The 20,360-nt window shown below is 37.1% G+C and overlaps 1 non-coding gene across 1 annotated transcript; it reads right to left on the bottom strand.

Annotated features, from left to right (window-relative positions):
- Positions 1-18,838: 18,838 nt before the first annotated feature.
- On the bottom strand, positions 18,839-18,946 carry LOC112780153 (small nucleolar RNA R71). Its single transcript, XR_003191009.1, has one exon. It is a non-coding gene; the product is annotated as a small nucleolar RNA R71 (small nucleolar RNA).
- Between the last annotated feature and the right edge of the window lie 1,414 nt (positions 18,947-20,360).

Here is a 20,360-nt window from a genome sequence, read left to right as displayed (position 1 = left end):
CGCCAGGAAGTTTTAGGCTGACTTTGGACGCCAGTTTGGGCCATCAAATCTCGGGCAAAGTATGGACTATTATATATTTTTGGAAATCCCAATATGTCTACTTTCCAAAAGAATTATGCAAATGCCAATTGGGCTTCTGTAGCTCCAGAAAATCCATTTTGAGTGCAAGAGGGTCAGAATCCAACAGCATCTGCTGTCCTTTTTCAGCCTCTGAATTAGATTTTTGCTCAGGTCCGTCAATTTCAGCCAAAAAATACCTGAAATAATAGAAAAACACACAAACTAATAGTAAAATCCAGAAATGTGATTTTTGCATAAAAACTAATAAAAATATAATAAAAAGTAACTAAAACATACTAAAAACTATGTAAAAATAATGCCAAAAAGGGTATAAATTATCTGCTCATCACAACACCAAACTTAAATTGTTGCTTGTCCCCAAGAAACTAAAAACAAAATAGGATAAAAAGAAGAGAAAATACAATAAATCTAAAAAATATCAATGAAGATTAGCTTCAATTAGATGAGCGGGACTTGTAGCCTTTTTGCTTCTGAACAGTTTTGGCATCTCATTTTATCCTTTGAAGTTCAGAGTGATTGGCATCCATAGGAACTCAGAATTCAGATAGTATTATTGATTCTCTTAGTTCAGTATGTTGATTCTTGAACACAGCTACTTTATGAGTCTTGGCCGTGACCCTAAGCATTTTGTTTTCCAGTATTACCACCGGATACATAAATGCCACAAACACATAACTGGGTGAACCTTTTCAGATTGTGACTCAGCCTTGCTAGAGTCCCCAGTTAGAGGTGCCCAATGCTCTTAAGCACACTCTTTTTGCTTTGGACCACGACTTTAACCGCTCAATCTCAAGCTTCTCAGTTGACACCTTCACGCCACAAGCACATGGTTAAGGACAGCTTGATTAGCCACTTAGGCCAGGATTTTATTCCTTTGGGCCCTCCTATCCATTAATGCTCAAAGCCTTGGATCCTTTTTACCCTTGTCTTTTGTTTTAAAGGGCTATTGGCTTTTTCTGCTTGCTTTTTCTTTTTCTTTTTTCTTTTTTTTGCCATTTTTTTATATTTTTTTCGCAAGCTTTTGCTTTTCACTGCTTTTTCTTGCTTCAAGAATCAATTTTATGATTTTTCAGATTATCAATAACATTTCTCTTTTTTCATTATTCTTTCAAGAGCCAACAATTTTAACATTCATAAACAACAAATTCAAAAGTATGCATTGTTCAAGCATTCATTCAGAAAACAAAAAGTATTGCCACCACATCAAAATAATTAAGCTAATTTCAAGATAGAATTCAAAATCATGTACTTCTTGTTCTTTTGTAATTAAAAACATTTTTCATTTAAGAAAGGTGAAGGATTCATAGGATATTCATAGCTTTAAGACATAGACACTAGACACTAATGATCATGTAATAAAGACACAAACATAGACAAAACATAAAGTATAAAATTCGAAAAATAGAAAAATAAGAACAAGAAAATTAAAGAACGGGCCCACCTTAGTGATGGCGGCTAGTTCTTCCTCTTGAAGTTCTTATGGAGTGCTTGAGCTCCTCTATGTCTTTTCCTTGCCTTTGTTGCTCCTCCCTCATGGCTCTCTGGTCCTCTCTAATTTCATTGAGTATAATGGAGTGCTCTTGGTGCTCCATTCTTAGTTGCCCCATGTTGGAACTCAATTCTCCTAAGGAGGTGTTGATTTGTTCCCAATAGTTTTGTGGAGGAAAGTGCATCCCTTGAGGCATCTCAGGGATTTCTTGATGAGGAATTTTCTCATGCTCTTGTTGAGGTCCATGAGTGTGCTCTCTTGTTTGCTCCATCCTCTTCTTAGTGATGGGCTTGTCTCCTTAAATGAGGATGTCTTCCTCTATGACAACTCCAGCTGAATTGCATAGGTTACAGTTGAGATGAGAGAAGGCTAACGTTGCTAAAGTAGATGGCTTGTCCGCCACCTTGTAGAGTTCTAGAGGTATGATCTCATGAACTTCTACTTCCTCTCCATTCATGATTCTATGGATCATGATAGCCCGGTCTATTGTAACTTCAGACCGGTTGCTAGTAGGAATGATAGAACGTTGGATGAACTCCAACCATCCCCTAGCCACGGGTTTGAGGTCAAGCCTTCTTAGTTGAACCGGCTTGCCTCTTGAGTCTCTTTTCCATTGGGCTCTTTTCACAAAAATGTCCTTAATTAATTGCTTGTATCTTTCCCAAGCTTCATAGAGGGATTCACCTTCTTTTTGTCTGAAGGTTTGGACTTCCACTCTAAGCTTGCTCAACTTTTGAGGTGGAAAGAATTTGGCCAAGAAAGCATTGACCAACTTTTCCCAAGAGTTCTGGCTTTCTTTAGGTTGTGAGTCCAACCATGTCCTAGCTTTGTCTCTTACAGCAAAGGGAAAAAATATAAGTCTATAGACCTCAGGATTAATCCCATTGGTCTTGACAGTGTCACAGATTTGCAGGAATTCAGCTAAGAACTGATGAGGATCTTCCAATGGAAGTCCATGAAACTTGCAATTCTGCTGCATTAGAGAAACTAATTGAGGCTTAAGCACAAGGTTGTTTGCTCCAATTGCAGGAATTGAGATGCTTCTATCATAGAAGTCAAAAGTGGGTGCAGTAAAGTCACCAAGCATCTTCCTTGCATCTCCACCATTGTTGTTATTTTCGGCTGCCATGTTTTCTTCTTTTTCGAAAATTTCTGTTAGGTCCTCTCCAGAGTTTTGTGCTTTAGCTTCTCTTAGCTTCCTCTTCAGAGTCCTTTCAGGTTCAGGATCAGCTTCAACAAGAATGTTCTTATCCTTGCTCCTGCTCATATGAAAAAGAAGAGAACAGAAAAGAAGAGGAATCCTCTATGTCACATTATAGAGATTCCTTTATGTGAGTAGAAGAATAGAAGAATAGAATGAAGAAGGGAGAAGAAGAAGAACTCAAACACAGAGAGAGGGAGAGGGTTCGAATTTTAAGAAGAAGAGTGTTAGTAAATAAATAAAATAAATAGAAAGAGATGAGAGAGAGAGAGAGAGAGAGAGAGAGTATTTGAATTTTAATTTAAAGGAAAAGAAAAATATTTTTTGTTTTTATTTTAATTATTAGTTAGAATTCAAATTTATCAAAAGAAATAAACTAAAATTAAAATTTAAAACAATTAGTTAATTAAAAAGAATTTTAAAAAAGTTGTTAGTGGTTTTCGAAAATTAGAGAGAGAAAAGTAATTAGGTGATTTTGAAAAAGATAAAAATAGTAGACTTATAAAATTAAAACAAAAATTCAAGTGGTTAATTGCAAAAGATTTGAAAAGGAAATTAAAAAGATTTGATTTTTGAAATTAAAGTTGATTACTTGACTAACAAGAAACTAAAAGTTATGATTCTAGAATTTAAAGATTGATCCATTCTTAATAGGCAAGTAACAACTTGAAATTTTTTAATCAAAACATTAAATGTTAGCAATAAATTCGAAAATATGAAGTAGAAATAAGAAAAAGATTTTGAAAATCATCAATTTTAAAATTTTCGAAAATATTAAGAAAAATGAAAAAAAGATTTGATTTTTGAAGAAGATTTGAAAAGATAGAATTTTTAAATTGAATTTTTGACTTAACTAACAAGAAACAATCAAATTTTAAAAGTTTTGACTAAATCAACCCAAAATTCGAATTTTATGAGTGAAATAAGGGAAAGATATTATTTTTTATTTTTGAATTTTTAATGAGGAGAGAAAAAAATAAAAAGAATGACACAAAACATAAAAATTTAAGATCAAAACAATATATGCATGCAAGAACATTTTGAATGTCAAGATGAACACCAAGAATACTTTGAAGATCATGATGAACACCAAGAGCATATTTTTGAAAATTTTTAAGAAAAGAAAGACATGCAAGACACAAAACTTAGAAATTTTTAATGTTTAGACACTAATAATTCAAGAATGCATATGAAAAACAAGAAAAGACACAAAACAAGAAAATGTAAAGATCAAACAAGGAAAATCATCAAGAACAACTTGAAGATCAATGAAGAACATAATGCATATATTTTCGAAAATTTTAAAAGCATGCAATTGACACCAAACTTAAAATTTGACACTAAACTCAAACAAGAAACACAAAATTTTTGGTTTTTTATGATTTATTAATTTTTTTTGTATTTTCAAAAATTATTTTGGAAAAAAGAAAATAAAGAGATACAAAATTTTTAATAAGAATTCCAGGATTCATGCAATGTTAGTCTAAAGCTTCGGTCCAATAGAATTAGACATGGCCAAATGGCCAGCCAAGCTTTAGCAGAGTATTACATACAACAGCCAAATTGATGGGAACCAAAAGGCTCTTGCAAAGATAAGTGGAAACCTCGGTCCAAAAGATTAGACATGGCTTTACAGCCAGCCAGGTTTCAACATATCTCATGAAACTCTAGAATTCATTCTTAAAAATTCTGAAGAACATTTTTATTTTATTTTTTTCTTTTTTTTTCGAAAATAAAATTAAAAAGCTTAAACATAAAATAAAATTACCTAATCTAAGCAATAAGATGAACCGTCAGTTGTCCAAACTCGAACAATCCCCGGCAACGGTGCCAAAAACTTGGTGTGGGAAATCGTGATTCACACTTTTCACAACTCCGCACAACTAACCAGCAAGTGCACTGGCTCGTCCAAGTAATAAACCTTACGTGAGTAAGGGTTGATCCCACGGAGATTGTTAGCTTGAAGCAAGCTATGGTCATCTTGTAAATCTCAGTCAGGCGGATTCAAATGATTATGGGGTTTTGATAATTAAAAGATAAATAAAACATAAAATAAGATAAAGTTACTTATGTAATTCATTGGTGGGAATTTCAGATAAGCGTCTGGAGATTCTTTGTTGCTTCTGAACCTCTGCTTTCCTACTGCCTTCTTCCAACCATGCGTGCTCCCTTCCATGGCAAGCTGTAAGATCTTCTCAGTGAAAATGGTCCTCTACGGTTTCTGCACGGCTAATCAACTGTCGGATTTCTCGTCTCGGATGAAAAATTCCAGGTACAGCTATCGCATGGCTAATCATCTGTCGGTTCCCACTAGTGTCGGAATAGGATCCATTGATCCTTTTGCACACTGTCCCTGCGCCCAACATTCGCAGGTTTAAAGCTCGTCACATTCATCCCTTCCCAGATCTTACTCGGAATACCACAGATAAGGTTTAGACTTTTCGGATCCTAGGAATGCTGCCAATGATTCTAGCCTATACCACGAAGATACTAATCTCACGGACTCGGTTCGTGTATTAGATATCCAAGAGAATATACTCCAGTTGTCATCCAATGACAACGTTAAACATCATGTAGACCACTTTGTGGTTGTCCGGCACGCGGATCTTGGCTAAGCGAGTAACAAAGATTGGGTGATTGTCACGGGTCACCCCTTCATTCTGACTTAACTGAATTAAGTACGAGAGTATATCTTGGAGAAGAAGTAGGCGTGAATTGTAAGAAAAATAATAGTACTTGCATTAATTCATGAAGAACAGCATAGCTCCACACCTTAATCTATGGGGTGTAGAAACTCCACCGTTGAAAATACATAAGAGAAAAGAGGTCTAGGCATAGCCGTGAGGCCAATCTCCAAATGTGAACAATAGATGATAAAAGTTACATATGATTCCAAAAGATCCTCTAAAATAAATCTCTAAAAGTAGTTTTTATACTAGACTAGTAGCCTAGGGTTACAGAAAATGAGTAACTAAGTACAGATAGTACAGAAATCCACTTTCGGGGCCCACTTGGTGTGTGCTTGGGTTGAGCATTGAAGATTTCACGTGCATACGCTGTTCCTGGAGTTAAACGCCAGCTTGGGTGCCAGTTTAGGCGTTTAACTCCAATTCTGGTGCCAGTTTGGGCGTTTTACGCCAAGAAGTTTTAGGCTGACTTTGGACGCCAGTTTGGGCCATCAAATCTCGAGCAAAGTATAGACTATTATATATTGCTGGAAAGCCCAAGATGTCTATTTTCCAACGCAATTGAGCGCACACCAATTGGGCTTCTGTACCTCCAGAATTCTATTTCAAGTGCAGAAGGGTCAAAATCCAACAGCATCTGCAGTCCTTTTTCAGCCTCTGAATCAGATTTTTGCTCAGGTCCCTCAATTTCAGCCAAAAAATACCTGAAATTATAGAAAAACACAGAAACTCATAGTAAAGTCTAGAAATGAGATTTTTGCATAAAAACTAATAAAAATATAATAAAAAGTAACTAAAACATACTAAAAACTATGTAAAAACAATGCCAAAAAGGGTATAAATTATCCGCTCATCACAACACCAAACTTAAATTGTTGCTTGTCCCCAAGCAACTAAAAACAAAATAGGATAAAAGGAAGATAAAATACAATAAATCTCAAAAAAATCAATGAAGATTAGCTTCAATTAGATTAGCGGAACTTGTAGCCTTTTTGCTTCTGAACAGTTTTGGCATCCATAGGAACTCAGAATTCAGATAGTGTTATTGATTCTCTTAGTTCACTATGTTAATTCTTGAACACAGCTACTTTATGAGTCTTGGCCGTGACCCTAAGCATTTTGTTTTCCAGTATTACCACCGGATACATAAATGCCATAGACACATAACTGGGTGAACCTTTTCAGATTGTGACTCAGCTTTGCTAGAGTCCCCAGTTAGAGGTGCCCAGAGGTCTTAAGCACATTCTTTTTGCTTTGGACCACGACTTTAACCGCTCAGTCTCAAGGTTCTCACTTGACACCTTCACGCCACAAGCACATGGTTAGGGACAGCTTGATTTAGCCACTTAGGCCAGGATTTTATTCCTTTGGGCCCTCCTATCCATTAATGCTCAAAGTCTTGGATCCTTTTTACCCTTGCCTTTGGGTTTAAAGAGCTATTGGCTTTTTCTGCTTGCTTTTTCTTTTTCTTTCTTCTTTTTTTTTTCGCCTTTTTTTTCATATTTTTTTCGCAAGCTTTTGCTTTTCACTGCTTTTTCTTGCTTCAAGAATCAATTTTATGATTTTTCAGATTATCAATAACATTTCTCTTTTTTTCATTATTCTTTCAAGAGCCAACAATTTTAACATTCATAATCAACAAATTCAAATGTATGCACTGTTCAAGCATTCATTCAGAAAACAAAAAGTATTGCCACCACATCAAAATAATTAAGCTAATTTCAAGATAGAATTCAAAATCATGTACTTCTTGTTCTTTTGCAATTAAAAAAAATTTTCATTTAAGAAAGGTGAAGGATTCATAGGATATTCATAGCTTTAAGACATAGACACTAGACACTAATGATCATGTAATAAAGACACAAACATAGACAAAACATAAAGTATAAAATTCGAAAAACAGAAAAATAAGAACAAGGAAATTAAAGACCGGGTCCACCTTAGTGATGGCGGCTAGTTCTTCCTCTTGAGCTCCTATATGTCTCTTCCTTGCCTTTGTTGCTCCTCCCTCATGGCTCTCTGGTCCTCTCTGATTTCATTGAGGATAATGGAGTGCACATGGTGCTCCATTCTTAGTTGCCCCATGTTGGAACTCAATTCACCTAAGGAGGTGTTGATTTGTTCCCAATAGTTTTGTGGAGGAAAGTGCATCCTTTGAGGCATCTCAGGGATTTCTTGATGAGGAATTTCCTCATGCTCTTGTTGAGGTCCATGAGTGGGCTCTCTTGTTTGCTCCATCCTCTTATTAGTGATGGGCTTGTGTCCTTCAATGAGGATGTCTTCCTCTATGACAACTCCAGCTGAATCGCATAGGTTACAGATGAGATGATGGAAGTCTAACCTTGCCAAAGTAGAGGGCTTGTCTGCCACCTTGTAGAGTTCTAGAGGTATGATCTCATGAACTTCTACTTCCTCTCTATTCATGATACTATGGATCATGATGGCCCGGTCTATTGTAACTTCAGACCGGTTACTAGTAGGAATGATAGAGTGTTGGATGAACTCCAACTATCCCCTAGCCACGGATTTGAGGTCAAGCCTTCTTAGTTGAACCGGCTTGCCTCTTGAGTCTCTCTTCCATTGAGCTCCTTCCACACAAATGTCCCTAAGGACTTGGTCCAACCTTTGATCAATGTTGACCCTTCTAGTGAAAGGATGAGGATCTCCTCTCATCATTGGCAAGTTAAATGCCAACCTCACATTTTCCGGACTGAAATCCAAGTAATTCCTCCGAACCATTATGAGCCAATTCTTTGGGTTTGGGTTCATACTTTGATCATGGTTCTTAGTGATCCATGCATTGGCATAGAACTCTTGAACCATTAAGATTCTAACTTGTTGGATGGGGTTGGTGAGAGCTTCCCAACATCTTCTTCGAATCTCATGTCAGATTTCCGGATATTCACCCATTTTTAGCATAAAGGGGACTTCGGAAATCACTTTTTTCTTGGCCACAATTTCATAGAAGTGGTCTTGATGGACCTTTGAGATGAATCTCTCCATCTCCCATGACTCGGAGGTGGAAGAAATTACCTTCTCTTTCCTCTTTCTAGAGGTTTCTCCGGCCTTAGGTGCCATTTGATGGTTATGGAAAACTAGAAAAGCAAAGCTTTTTCCATACCAAACTTAAAAGGTTTGCTCGTCCTCGAGCAAAAGAAAAAAGAAAGGAGTAGAAGAAGAAGAAAAAATGGAGGAGATGAAGGGTAGTAGTGGTTTCGGCCAAGGGGGGTAGTAGTGTGTATGATGTATGAAATTGAAGGTAGTGAGTGATGTGTATTTTTGGAAAACGAATTCCAAGCACACAAATCTAACCGGTAAGTATACCGGGTCGCATCAAGTAATAATAACTCACATGAGTGAGGTCGATCCCACAGGGATTGAAGGATTGAGCAATTTTAGTTTAGTGGTTGATTTAGTCAAGCGAATCAAGTATTGGTTTGAATGGTTTGTAATTGACAGAAGCTAAATTGCATGAAATGTAATTGGAGAGGGAAGAATTGCAGTAAATTAAAGAGAACAGAAAGTAAAAGTGCTGAATCTTAAAGAACAAGTAAATTAAATTGCAGAAGTTTAGATTGCAAGAAATGTAAATGACAGAATCTTAAAGTGCAAGGAATATAAATTGCTTGAATTGTAAAAGGGTTCAGGGAGCTGGGATTGCAGAAATTAAACAAGCAGAAATAAAATGACAATTAACAGAGAAGGAGAAAATGAATCTAAATGCAGTAGATCTAAACAAGAGAAGAACAATTGCTTGAAAATATAAACAGAAAGTAAAATGTAATTCACTTGCAATAACTAAAATAAAGTTGAAGATCTCAGGGGTGGAGGAGACTAGAAAATAAGTCTAGATCTCAAATCCTTCCTTAATCTAATAAGAACAATTGCATAAGAAAATGGAGTAGTAAAATGCAGAAGAAATGGGAGATGAAAGCAGTAAACAGAATTTGGAATGTAAATCACAGTTCTTAGAATTATGCAGAAAGATAAACAAAGAGATCTCAATGTGAGATTGAAACAGAATTTCTTCAATTCTCCACCCAAGATCCAAGACAAGAAGTAAAGAGTGCTTAAGCAAGAACAAGGAAGAAGAGAGATCAATTCTCCTTCCAAATTCTCCAAGATCCAAATTCAAAATAAAAACTCTAAAAATTACAAAATGAAAATTCTCAAAGAAACAAAAGGTCCTCACTAAATCAAACTAGCTTCTATTTATACATTTTCTATTTTTGGATTTTAGAATTTGGAGTGGGCCTTTTAATTTGGTGAAGAATTGAATTTTAATTGAATTTTGGTCCAATTTTAGCCCAAGAGTGTTTGCTCCCAGTGGAGTGCTCTGCTCTTGAGGGGAGCGGAGCATCAAGGCTTGTCTTTGGCCTCTTTGTTGCGTGCCAAGTTGGGTGCCTCAGGATAGCGCTCTACTCTTGTGGGGAGCAGAGCATTGCCTTGTCTTGGAGCTTGTCTTGTGCGCACAAGCTCCATGGGCCGTGTCAAGTTGCGCCTCATGCACCAAGGAATAATGGAAGTAGCACTCTGCTCTTGTGGGGAGCGGAGCATTGGCACTTCAAGGGAAGGTCCTTGGTTCGATTCTTGCTGGAGGCATGCGCTGGCCAATTTCCTTTGTGCACAAAGTGGCGCCTTGCTCCTTGCTTCCTTAAGGTGCTTCGTTCGATCCTTGGGGGTAGCATTTTAGCCATTTTTGGCTTATTTCCTTTGTGAGTAGCGCTCCCCCACTCCCCCTTGCTCATGAGTTCGAACCTTGTAGCTTTCACTAGCAAACTTCTTCCTTGAATTTATTTTTGAGTGAAGCCCAATAATGCTCTTGACAAGAGCGGAGCATCATTCTTTTCCTCTTTCTCTCTTGGTTCAAAATTGTGCTCCGCTCTCAAGGGGAGCATAGCATCCAAGTCTTGCTTCCTTGGTTCATTGTTGTGCTCCCTTAGAGAGTGCTCCGCTCTTGGATAGAGCGCTGTGCTTCCTCCTTCCATGTGCCATGCTTCCTTGTTTCTTTTGCTACACTTTTCTCTTCCTTGGGCCACGCTTCTTAGGCTACGCTTTCATGTTTTCTTCTTTTCTTCACCTGTAAATAATCAAAACAACCAATCAAAGTATCACCAAATTCATAAGGTTTATAATTCATTTAAATATCAATTAAATTTAGCTTAAACCTCATGATTTAGTATCAATTAAATGGTGGTTGATTGATTCAAGGAAACCATGCAATTCCATTCCAAATTACTTACTTACAATGCAAGAAAATGCATAAAACCTAATAAAAACAAAGAAAAAGACTAGTAAAACTAGGCTAAGATGACTTGTCATCACAATACCAAACTTAAAACTTGTTTGTCCCCAAGCAAGCATTAAACATAAGAGAAGATAGAATGAAATAGAGAAGTATGCATGTCCTTATTAAGCAGATAGTTAAACTTGGTTCATGGGGTTTTATGCAGATCAATAGTAGTTCATTTATTACTTGCTGTTAAATAAACAATGTTTCCTCAAGGGTTCACTAAGGTTGCTGCTATAATGCCTTGCTTTCTGCTTACTTCCCTTGTTAACTTTTTCCTTCTTTCTTTTGCTTATAGAGCTTAATACTTATTGAAGGCTTGGTTGCAAATGTTGCAGCAGCCTTTGGCTTAATTATACTCAACATTTCTTTACCACAGACACATGGCTCACCTTTTTCTTCCTAGGATCATTTATGCCTAGCATCTCTTTGGATAGCTAAGTGTTTTGTAGCTAGGTTGCTCTTTATTGTGGACTTTCAGTTGGTAATCCCAAATCAGTTGATCTAAGTGGCCAAGTTTTGAAATACTCCTTAGAACTTACTTGTCCAAGCATATCCTAGTATAAAAACACCACAGGCATGTGTCCTAGGGTCTAAGCTATTTGGTGTCTAGCCTTATTGTTTGTTTCTTTGCCACTTTTTGGCTTTTCTATTTCTTTTTCTTTCTGTTTTGATTCATTTTCAAGGGATTTTTATTAATTGAAGGATCATAGCAGCAACTAGCTTAAGCTTCAAGTAACATGTCATTGTGCAGCAATTATTTTGTGAGCTAACAATTGAATCAAACACATACCACCACTAACTTTTCATTCTAACTTTTGCAACATTGAACAATTACTTTTCTAAATTAAACATCTCTCTTTTATTCAAATAGCAAGGGAACAAAGCAAAATACTCAAGCTAATGAAGGATGACAATTATTATGTAGATAACTTTTAAGCTAAAAATTATGCAGATAGCTTTCTTTAGCATGTACTTTTACTTGCAACTAAATGAACATTCTAGCAAGGCATGAAGGAATCCCTGAATTAAAACATTTCATAACTACAAGGATTAAGTATAAATACAACCTGTTGGGTGGTTGCAGCTTTTCATTCTTCCTTCTGTTATGCTCCTTCTGAGTCATAGTGCAAATGTTCTTTAATTTGTTGGCTGTTTTCATGCATACTCCTCAAACGTTGCTTGATTTTCAAGCCCTTTAGGTATCCGGTTAATCTGCAAAGCTTGTTTGTGGGCTTTTGAACTTTACTTTGGTGTGTGAACACCAAACTTAGTTCCTTGCCAATGTTTCTTATGAAACAAATTAACTATATGTGAAATCCTTTTTCCTTGCTAAAGGTAATAAAACTAAAAACTATGAAACAGCAAATAGTTAACTAGTTTATCTAAATGTTTGAAGCTAGCATTATGCAGAAAGTGAGAATGCGTTTTATGATGAGACTTTAGTGGAACACCAAACTTAGAATCCTTCATTCTCCCTTATATTATTTTGGTGTGCAACACCAAACTTAGCTTCTTGCAATATAGATAAAGCTAATTAACCTTTTTATTAAAATAGTTATGAGAAGAAAACTACCTCAGGTTGGGTTGCCTCCCAACAAGCGCTTCTTTATTACCATTAGCTTGACATCCTTCAGTCTTGCTTAGCTTAGGTTCTGAACCTCTTTTTCCTTGTCCCATTGCCCTCCTAAGTAAGGCTTTGCTCTGTGCCCATTTGCTGTGAAATGACTCTGTGTAGCTTCATCTAGCAACTCAAGATTTCCATAAGGAAAAACCTTTGTCACTAAATATGGGCCAGTCCATTTGGACTTGAGCTTGCCAGGGAGTACTTGCTATCCTGGTTTGAATTCTTTCTTTAAAATCTTCCTGTCATGCCATCTCTTGGCTATTTCCTTGTATACCTTAGCATTTTCATAGGCTTTTAGCCTAAATTTATCCAACTCATTTAGTTGTAGTAACCTTTTCTCCCCTGCTGCCTGAGAATCAAGGTTGAGGAGTTTAGTAGCCCAAAAAGCTCTGTGTTCAAGCTCTACAGGGAGGTGGCAGGATTTTCCATACAATAGCTGAAAAGGGGACTTTCCAATGGGAGTTTTGAAAGCTATTCTGTATGCCCAGAGTGCATCTTCTAGCTTCCTAGCCCAATCTTTTCTTGTGCTTCCCACTATTTTCTCTAAGATCTTCTTCAACTCCCTATTTGCTAATTCAGCCTGGCCATTAGTCTGAGGGTGGTATGGTGTTGTACTTTATGGATTACTCCATATTTGTGGAGGAGTTTCTCTATCTGTTTGTTGCAGAAATGACCACCACCATCGCTAACAAGACCCTTGGGCACTCCATATCTAGTGAAAATGTGCTTCTTAAGGAATTGAAGGACAATCTGTGCATCACAGGTGGTTGTGGCTATGGCTTCCACCCACTTTGAGACGTACTCCACTGCCACCAAGATGTATCTGAAAGAGTAGAACGGGGGAAAGGGTCCCATGAAATCAATGCCCCATAGGTCAAATAGCTCCACTTCCAGGATGAAATTTTGAGGCATCTCATTCCTTTTTGTCAATCCTCCAGCTCTTTGGCATTCATTGCATTGGTGAACAAATTCTCTGTGTCCTCATCTTCAAAAATCACTCCAGCTTTGTTACATAGCCTTAGAATGGTGCTTGGATGACCGAGCCTAGTTGATTTGTTTGTGCTCTCAGCTATCTCTTGAATACTGTCCGCTATGAGTTGTGCAAGGTTGATTTCTCCCCCATGTAAGATACAGTATGTCAAGAGTGCTCGCTTGATTGTGACCCCTGAGGTGTTTCCAGTAGGGAGTATAGATCTCCTTACTATCTCATACCACCCCTTGGCCTCAAGAATGAGATTTATTCTTTTCAATTGGCTTGGGATTCCTTTTGAATCTCTTTCCCAATCTGTGTCTTCCAAGCATATCCCCTGTAAGATCTCATCAGGGTCATTCTCTCCCTGTAGTCTGGCCTCATAGCTGGGCTCTTCATAAGTTATGGTTCTCAACTTCAGCGCTCTTGTAATGGCTGCTGGACTAAAATCCACTTCAACTCTTCTAACATAACTTTTGTAAGGGATGCTGTCTTCACTCTCTTTCACAGTATTTGCATAAAATTCCCTGATCATGACTGCACTAATCTTGGTGAGAGGATCGCATAGAAGATCCCACCTTCTTTCCATAGTGATTTGCCTCATGATGGGGTATTCCCCGTCTCTCAGCTCAAAACCCCTCTCATGAATGATGTGCTTTGTTTTCATGAATCTATGATATTTTCTTTCATGAAACTGAGATCTAAACTTCCTTATATCATAGGATGGGGGTTCGGTTACCATTGGTTCCTTCCCTTGTCTTCTCTTTGAACTTGATGAAGCTATGAATTCAATTAGAGGGAGGAGGCAAGGGTGAATTTGTGGTTGGTTGAGGTACGATTTTATAGTGTAAAGAGAATGAAGAAAGAAATGTTGCTGTTGAGAGGAGGGTGGGACATGTTTAGGATTGCACAAGGTGGAACAAGGACTTATGATTTTAAGGATGACTTGTAGGAATATGTGATGCAAGAAATGTCTCAACCTATTTATAGGCAAGGTTTTAAAGCTTTGGATGAAGACCATACTTGAAGTGGGATTCGGTCATGACTTATGAAGGGTGGAGATTGAGTTGAACAATATAGTAACTTCATGAGATGAACGGCTTGCATGTTCTCTTGAGGATTGACAAGGATTCTCCTCTCATTGGTTGCATGAGGTTCGTCCTCCAAGGTGACTAGCATGCAGATTTTTTCTTTCCAAGGTAGGCACACCTCTCTAGGCACATGTGATCCTTCTCTCTTGGCTTGTCATAGCCGTATCTTCAGCTTGTCTTTACCTCAACCTTCTTTTTCCTAATTAAATCAAAATGGTAAGTTTTAAGACACAATTGTAGCACAGTGATGAAGTGGTGAATGCTTAGATTATTTATTATGTTTCTTAGTCATAAAAGATTAATTGTGTCCCTTACTTAGTGAACCAAGATTTGGTGAATGATGAGCGGATAATTTATACGCTTTTTGGCATTGTTTTTAGTATGTTTTTAGTAGGATCTAGTTACTTTTAGGGATGTTTTCATTAGTTTTTATGTTAAATTCACATTTCTAGACTTTACTATGAGTTTGTGTGTTTTTCTGTAATTTCAGGTATTTTCTGACTGAAATTGAAGGACTTGAGCAAAAATCAGATTCAGAGGTTGAAGAAGGACTGCTGATGCTGTTGGATACTGACCTCCCTGCACTCAAAGTGGATTTTCTGGAGTTACAGAACTCGAAATGGCGCGCTTCCAATTGCGTTGGAAAGTAGACATCCAGGGCTTTCCAGAAATATATAATAGTCCATACTTTGGCCAAAAATAGACGACGTAAACAGGCGTTCAACGCCAGCTCTCTGCCCAATTCTGGCGTTCAGCGCCAGAAAGGGATCAAAAACCAGAGTTGAACGCCAGAAATGGATCAAAACCTGGCGTTCAACTCCACAAATGGCCTCTGCACGTGGAAATTTAAAGCTCAGCCCAAGCACACACCTAGTGGGCCCCAGAAGTGGATTTATGCATCAATTACTTACTTCTGTAAACCCTAGTAGCTAGTTTATTATAAATAGGACCTTTTACTATTGTATTAGACATCCTGGATTGTATTTTGATCCTGTGATCTCGTTTTGGGGGCTGGCCATTCGGCCATGCCTGGACCTCTCACTTATGTATTTTCAACGGTAGAGTTTCTACACTCCATAGATTAAGGTGTGGAGCTCTGCTATTCCTCAAAGATTAATGCAAAGTACTACTGTTTTCTATTCAATTCATCTTATTTCGCTTCTAAGATATTCATTCGCACTTCAACCTGAATGTGATGAACGTGACAATCATCATCATTCCCTATGAACGCGTGCCTGACAACCACTTCCGTTCTACATTAGATTGAATGAGTATCTCTTAGATCTCTTAATCGGAATCTTCGTGGTGTAAGCTAGAATGATGGCAGCATTCAAGAGAATCCAGAAAGTCTAAACCTTGTCTGTGGTATTCCGAGTAGGATTCAATGATTGAATGGCTGTGACGAGCTTCAAACTCGCGATTGCTGGGCGTAGTGACAGACGCAAAAGGATAGTAAATCCTATTCCAGCATGATCGAGAACCGACAGATGAATAGCCGTGCCGTGACAGGGTGCGTTGACCATTTTCACTGAGAGGATAAGATGAAGCCATTGACAAGGGTGATGCCTCTAGACGATTAGCCGTGCCGTGACAGGGCATTTGGATCATTTTCCCGAGAGAAGACCGAAAGTAGCCATTGACAATGGTGATGTATCACATAAAGCCAGCCATGGAAAGGAGTAAGACTGATTGGATAAAGATAGCAGGAAAGCAGAGGTTCAGAGGAATGAAAGCATCTCTATTCGCTTATCTAAAATTCTCACCAATGATTTACATAAGTACCTCTATCCCTGTTCTATTATTTATTTTCGAAAACCCATTACTGCTTTATATCCGCCTGACTGAGATTTACAAGGTGACCATAGCTTGCTTCATACCAACAATCTCCGTGGGATTCGACCCTTACTCACGTAAGGTATTACTTGGACGACCCAGTGCACTTGCTGGTTACTTGTGCGAAGTTGTGAACCATGGTATTGGCATCATGTTTTTGGCGCCATTACTAGAGAAAGAAAGAGCGATGAATTTTACATAATCAAAGTGTAATCACAATTTCCACGCACCAAGTTTTTGGCGCCGTTGCCGGGGATTGTTCGAGTTTGGACAACTGACGGTTCATCTTGTTGCTCAGATTAGGTAATTTTCTTTTTGTTTTCTCTTAAAAAAAATTTTTCAAAACTCTTTCAAAATTTTCTCCTTTTTTTCGAAAAAAAATTTTTTTTTTAAAAAAAAAGTTTTCAAAAATTTTATAATTTTATTCAAAATTTTTAAGAATGAATTCTAGTGTTTCATGAAGCATGTGAAGCCTGGTTGGCTGTAAAGCGATGTCTAAATTCATTTGGACTGAGGCTTCCAATTTGTTATCAAGAGCAAGCTAGTTGGTGCTAATCCACCTACTACTGTTCATGATCTACCTGTTACATGCTAAAGCTTGGCTGGCTATTAAGCCATGCCTGACCCTTTGATTGGAGCTTTAGACTAAAGAGTATAAGATTCCTGGAATTCATATTAAAAATTTTTGGAATCCTTATTTGTCTTTTTCAAAATGATTTTCGAAAAAATTAAAAGAAAATACAAAAAAATCATAAAATCATAAAAATCAAAAAAATATTTTTAGTGTTTCTTGTTTGAGTCATGTGTCATGTTATAAGTTTGGTGTCAATTGCATACTCATCTTGCATTTTTCGAAAATTTTCATGCATTCATAGTGTTCTTCATGATCTTCAAGTTGTTCTTGGTAAGTCTTCTTGTTTGATCTTTGCATTTGCATGTTTTGTGTCTTTTCTTGTTTTTCATATGCATTCCTGAATTCTTTATGTCTAAGCATTAAAGAATTCTAAGTTTGGTGTCTTGCATGTTTTCTTTGCATTAAAAATTTTTCAAAAATGTGTTCTTGATGTTCATCATGATCTTCATAGTGTTCTTGGTGTTCATCTTGACATTCATAGCATTCTTGCATGCATTCATTGTTTTGATCCATAAATTTCATGCATTGCATAATTTTCATGTTTTCCTCTCTCATCATAAAAATTCAAAAATAAAAAAAAATATCTTTCCCTTTTTCTCTCATTAAATTCGAAAATTGGATTGACTTTTTCAAAAAATTTTAAAATCTAGTTGTTTCTTATGCGTCAAATCAAATTTTCAATTTGAAAATCTTATCTTTTTCAAAATCTTTTTCAAAAATCAAATCTTTTTCAAATTTCTTAGTTATTTTCGAAAATTCCAAAAATATTTTTCAAAAATCTTTTTCTTATTTTTATATCAAATTTTCGAAAATAACAATAACAATTAATGTTTTGATTCAAAAATTTCAAGTTTGTTACTTGCTTGTTAAGAAAGATTCAAACTTTGAGTTTTAGAATCATATCTTGTGATTCCTTGTGAATCAAGTCATTAATTGTGATTTTAAAAATCAAATCTTTTTCAAAAACTAATTTCTATCATATCTTTTCAAAAATATCTTCTTATCTTATCTTTTTCAAAAATTTGATTTCAAAATATCTTTTCTAACTTCCTAACTTCTTATCTTTTCAAAATTTGTTTCAACTAACTAACTAACTTTTTGTTTGTTTCTTATCTTTTTCAAAACTACCTAACTAACTCTCTCTCTCTATTTTTGAAAATATCTTCCCCTTTTTTCAAAAATTTCTTTTTAATTAACTAATTATTTTAATCTTTGATTTTAAAAAAATTTTCGAAAATTACTAACATTTTTCAAAAACCATTTCCGAAAATCACTAACTCCTTTTCAAAAATTATTTTCAAAAATTTTCTTCTCTCTCATATCCTTCTATTTGTTTATTCATCTACTAACATCTCTCCCTTACTCACAAAAAAAAAAGATCTCTATTATTATTATTCTGTGCCCTCTTCTTTGTCATACGAGCAGGAGCAAGGACAAGAATATCTAGAACCTCAAAGGACTCTGAAGAAGAAACTAAGAGAAGCTGAATTACAACAAACCAGCAAGCACCTGTCAGAAATTATCAAACAGGAAGAGGATATGGCAGCCAAAAATAATAATAATGTAAGGAAGATGCTTGGTGACTTTACTGCACCTAATTCCAATTTACATGGAAGAAGCATCTCCATTCCTGCCATTGGAGCAAACAATTTTGAGCTAAAACCTCAATTAGTTTCTCTAATGCAGCAGAACTGCAAGTTTCATGGACTTCCATCTGAAGATCCTTTTCAGTTCCTAACTAAATTCTTGCAGATCTGTGATACTGTTAAGACTAATGGAGTAGATCCTGAAGTCTACAGGCTCATACTTTTCCCTTTTGCTGTAAGAGACAGAGCTAGAGTGTGGTTGGACTCTCAACCCAGAGATAGCCTGAACTCTTGGGATAAGCTGGTCACGGCTTTCTTAGCCAAGTTCTTTCCTCCTCAAAAGCTTAGTAAACTTAGAGTGGACATTCAGACCTTCAGACAGAAAGAAGGTGAATCCCTCTATGAAGCTTGGGAGAGATACAAAGGTCTGACCAAAAAGTATCCTACTGACATGCTTTCAGAATGGACCATCCTGGATATCTTCTATGATGGTTTGTCTGAATTGGCAAATATGTCGTTGGATACTTCTGCAGGTGGATCCATTCACCTAAAGAAAACACCTGCAGAAGCTCAAGAACTCATTGACATGGTTGCTAATAACCAGTTCATGTACACTTCTGAGAGGAATCCTGTGAGTAATGGGACGCCTATGAAGAAGGGAGTTCTTGAAATTGATACTCTGAATGCCATATTGGCTCAGAATAAAATATTGACTCAGTAAGTCAATATGATTTCCCAGAGTCTGAATGGAATGCAAGCTGCATCCAACAGTACTCAAGAGGCATCTTCTGAAGAAGAAGCTTACGATCCTGAGAACCCTGCAATAGCAGAGGTAAATTACATGGGTGAACCATATCGAAACACCTATAATCCATCATGGAGAAATCATCCAAATCTCTCATGGAAGGATCAAAGGCCTCAACAAGGCTTTAATAATGGTGGAAGAAACAGGTTTAGCAATAGCAAGCCTTTTCCATCATCCACTCAGCAACAGACAGAGAACTCTGAACAAAGTACCTCTAATTTAGCAAACTTAGTCTCTGATCTATCCAAGGCCACTGCAAGTTTCATGAATGAAACAAGGTCTTCCATTCGAAATTTGGAAGCACAAGTTGGCCAGCTGAGTAAAAGGATCACTGAAATCTCTCCTAGTACTCTCCCAAGCAATACAGAAGAGAATACAAAAGGAGAGTGCAAGGCCATTGACATAAGCACCATGGCCGAACCTGTAAGGGAAGGAGAGGACGTGAATCCCAAGGAGGAAGAACTCCTGGGACGTCCAGTGATCAATAAGGAGCTTCCCTCTGAGGAACAAAAGGAATCTGAGACTCATCTAGAGACCATAGAGATTCCATTAAACCTCCTTATGCCATTCATGAGCTCTGATGAGTATTCCTCTTCTGAAGAGAATGAGGAGGTTACTGAAGAGCAAACTGCCAAGTTTCTTGGTGCAATCATGAAGCTGAATGCCAAATTATTTAGTATTGAGACTTGGGAAGATGAACCTCCCTTGTTCATCAATGAACTAAGTGATCTGGATCAACTGACATTGCCTCAGAAGAGACAGGATCCTGGAAAGTTCATAATACTTTGTACCATAGGCACCATGATCTTTAAGGCTCTGTGTGACCTTGGTTCAGGAATAAACCTCATGCCCCTCTCTGTAATAGAGAAACTGGGAATCTATGGGGTGCAAGCTGCTAAAATCTCATTAGAGATGGCAGACAATTCAAGAAAACAGGCTTATGGACAAGTAGAGGACGTGTTAGTAAAGGTTGAAGGCCTTTACATCCCTGCTGATTTCATAGTCCTGGATACTGGAAAGGAAGAGGATGAATCCATCATCCTGGGAAGACCTTTTCTAGCCACAG

The sequence above is a fragment of the Arachis hypogaea genome, chromosome 19 (assembly GCF_003086295.3).
Source record: "Arachis hypogaea cultivar Tifrunner chromosome 19, arahy.Tifrunner.gnm2.J5K5, whole genome shotgun sequence".
Lineage (NCBI taxonomy): Eukaryota > Viridiplantae > Streptophyta > Magnoliopsida > Fabales > Fabaceae > Arachis > Arachis hypogaea.
The sequence above is the reverse complement of the archived record's forward strand: the minus strand, read 5'-3'. Positions and strand labels throughout refer to the sequence as shown.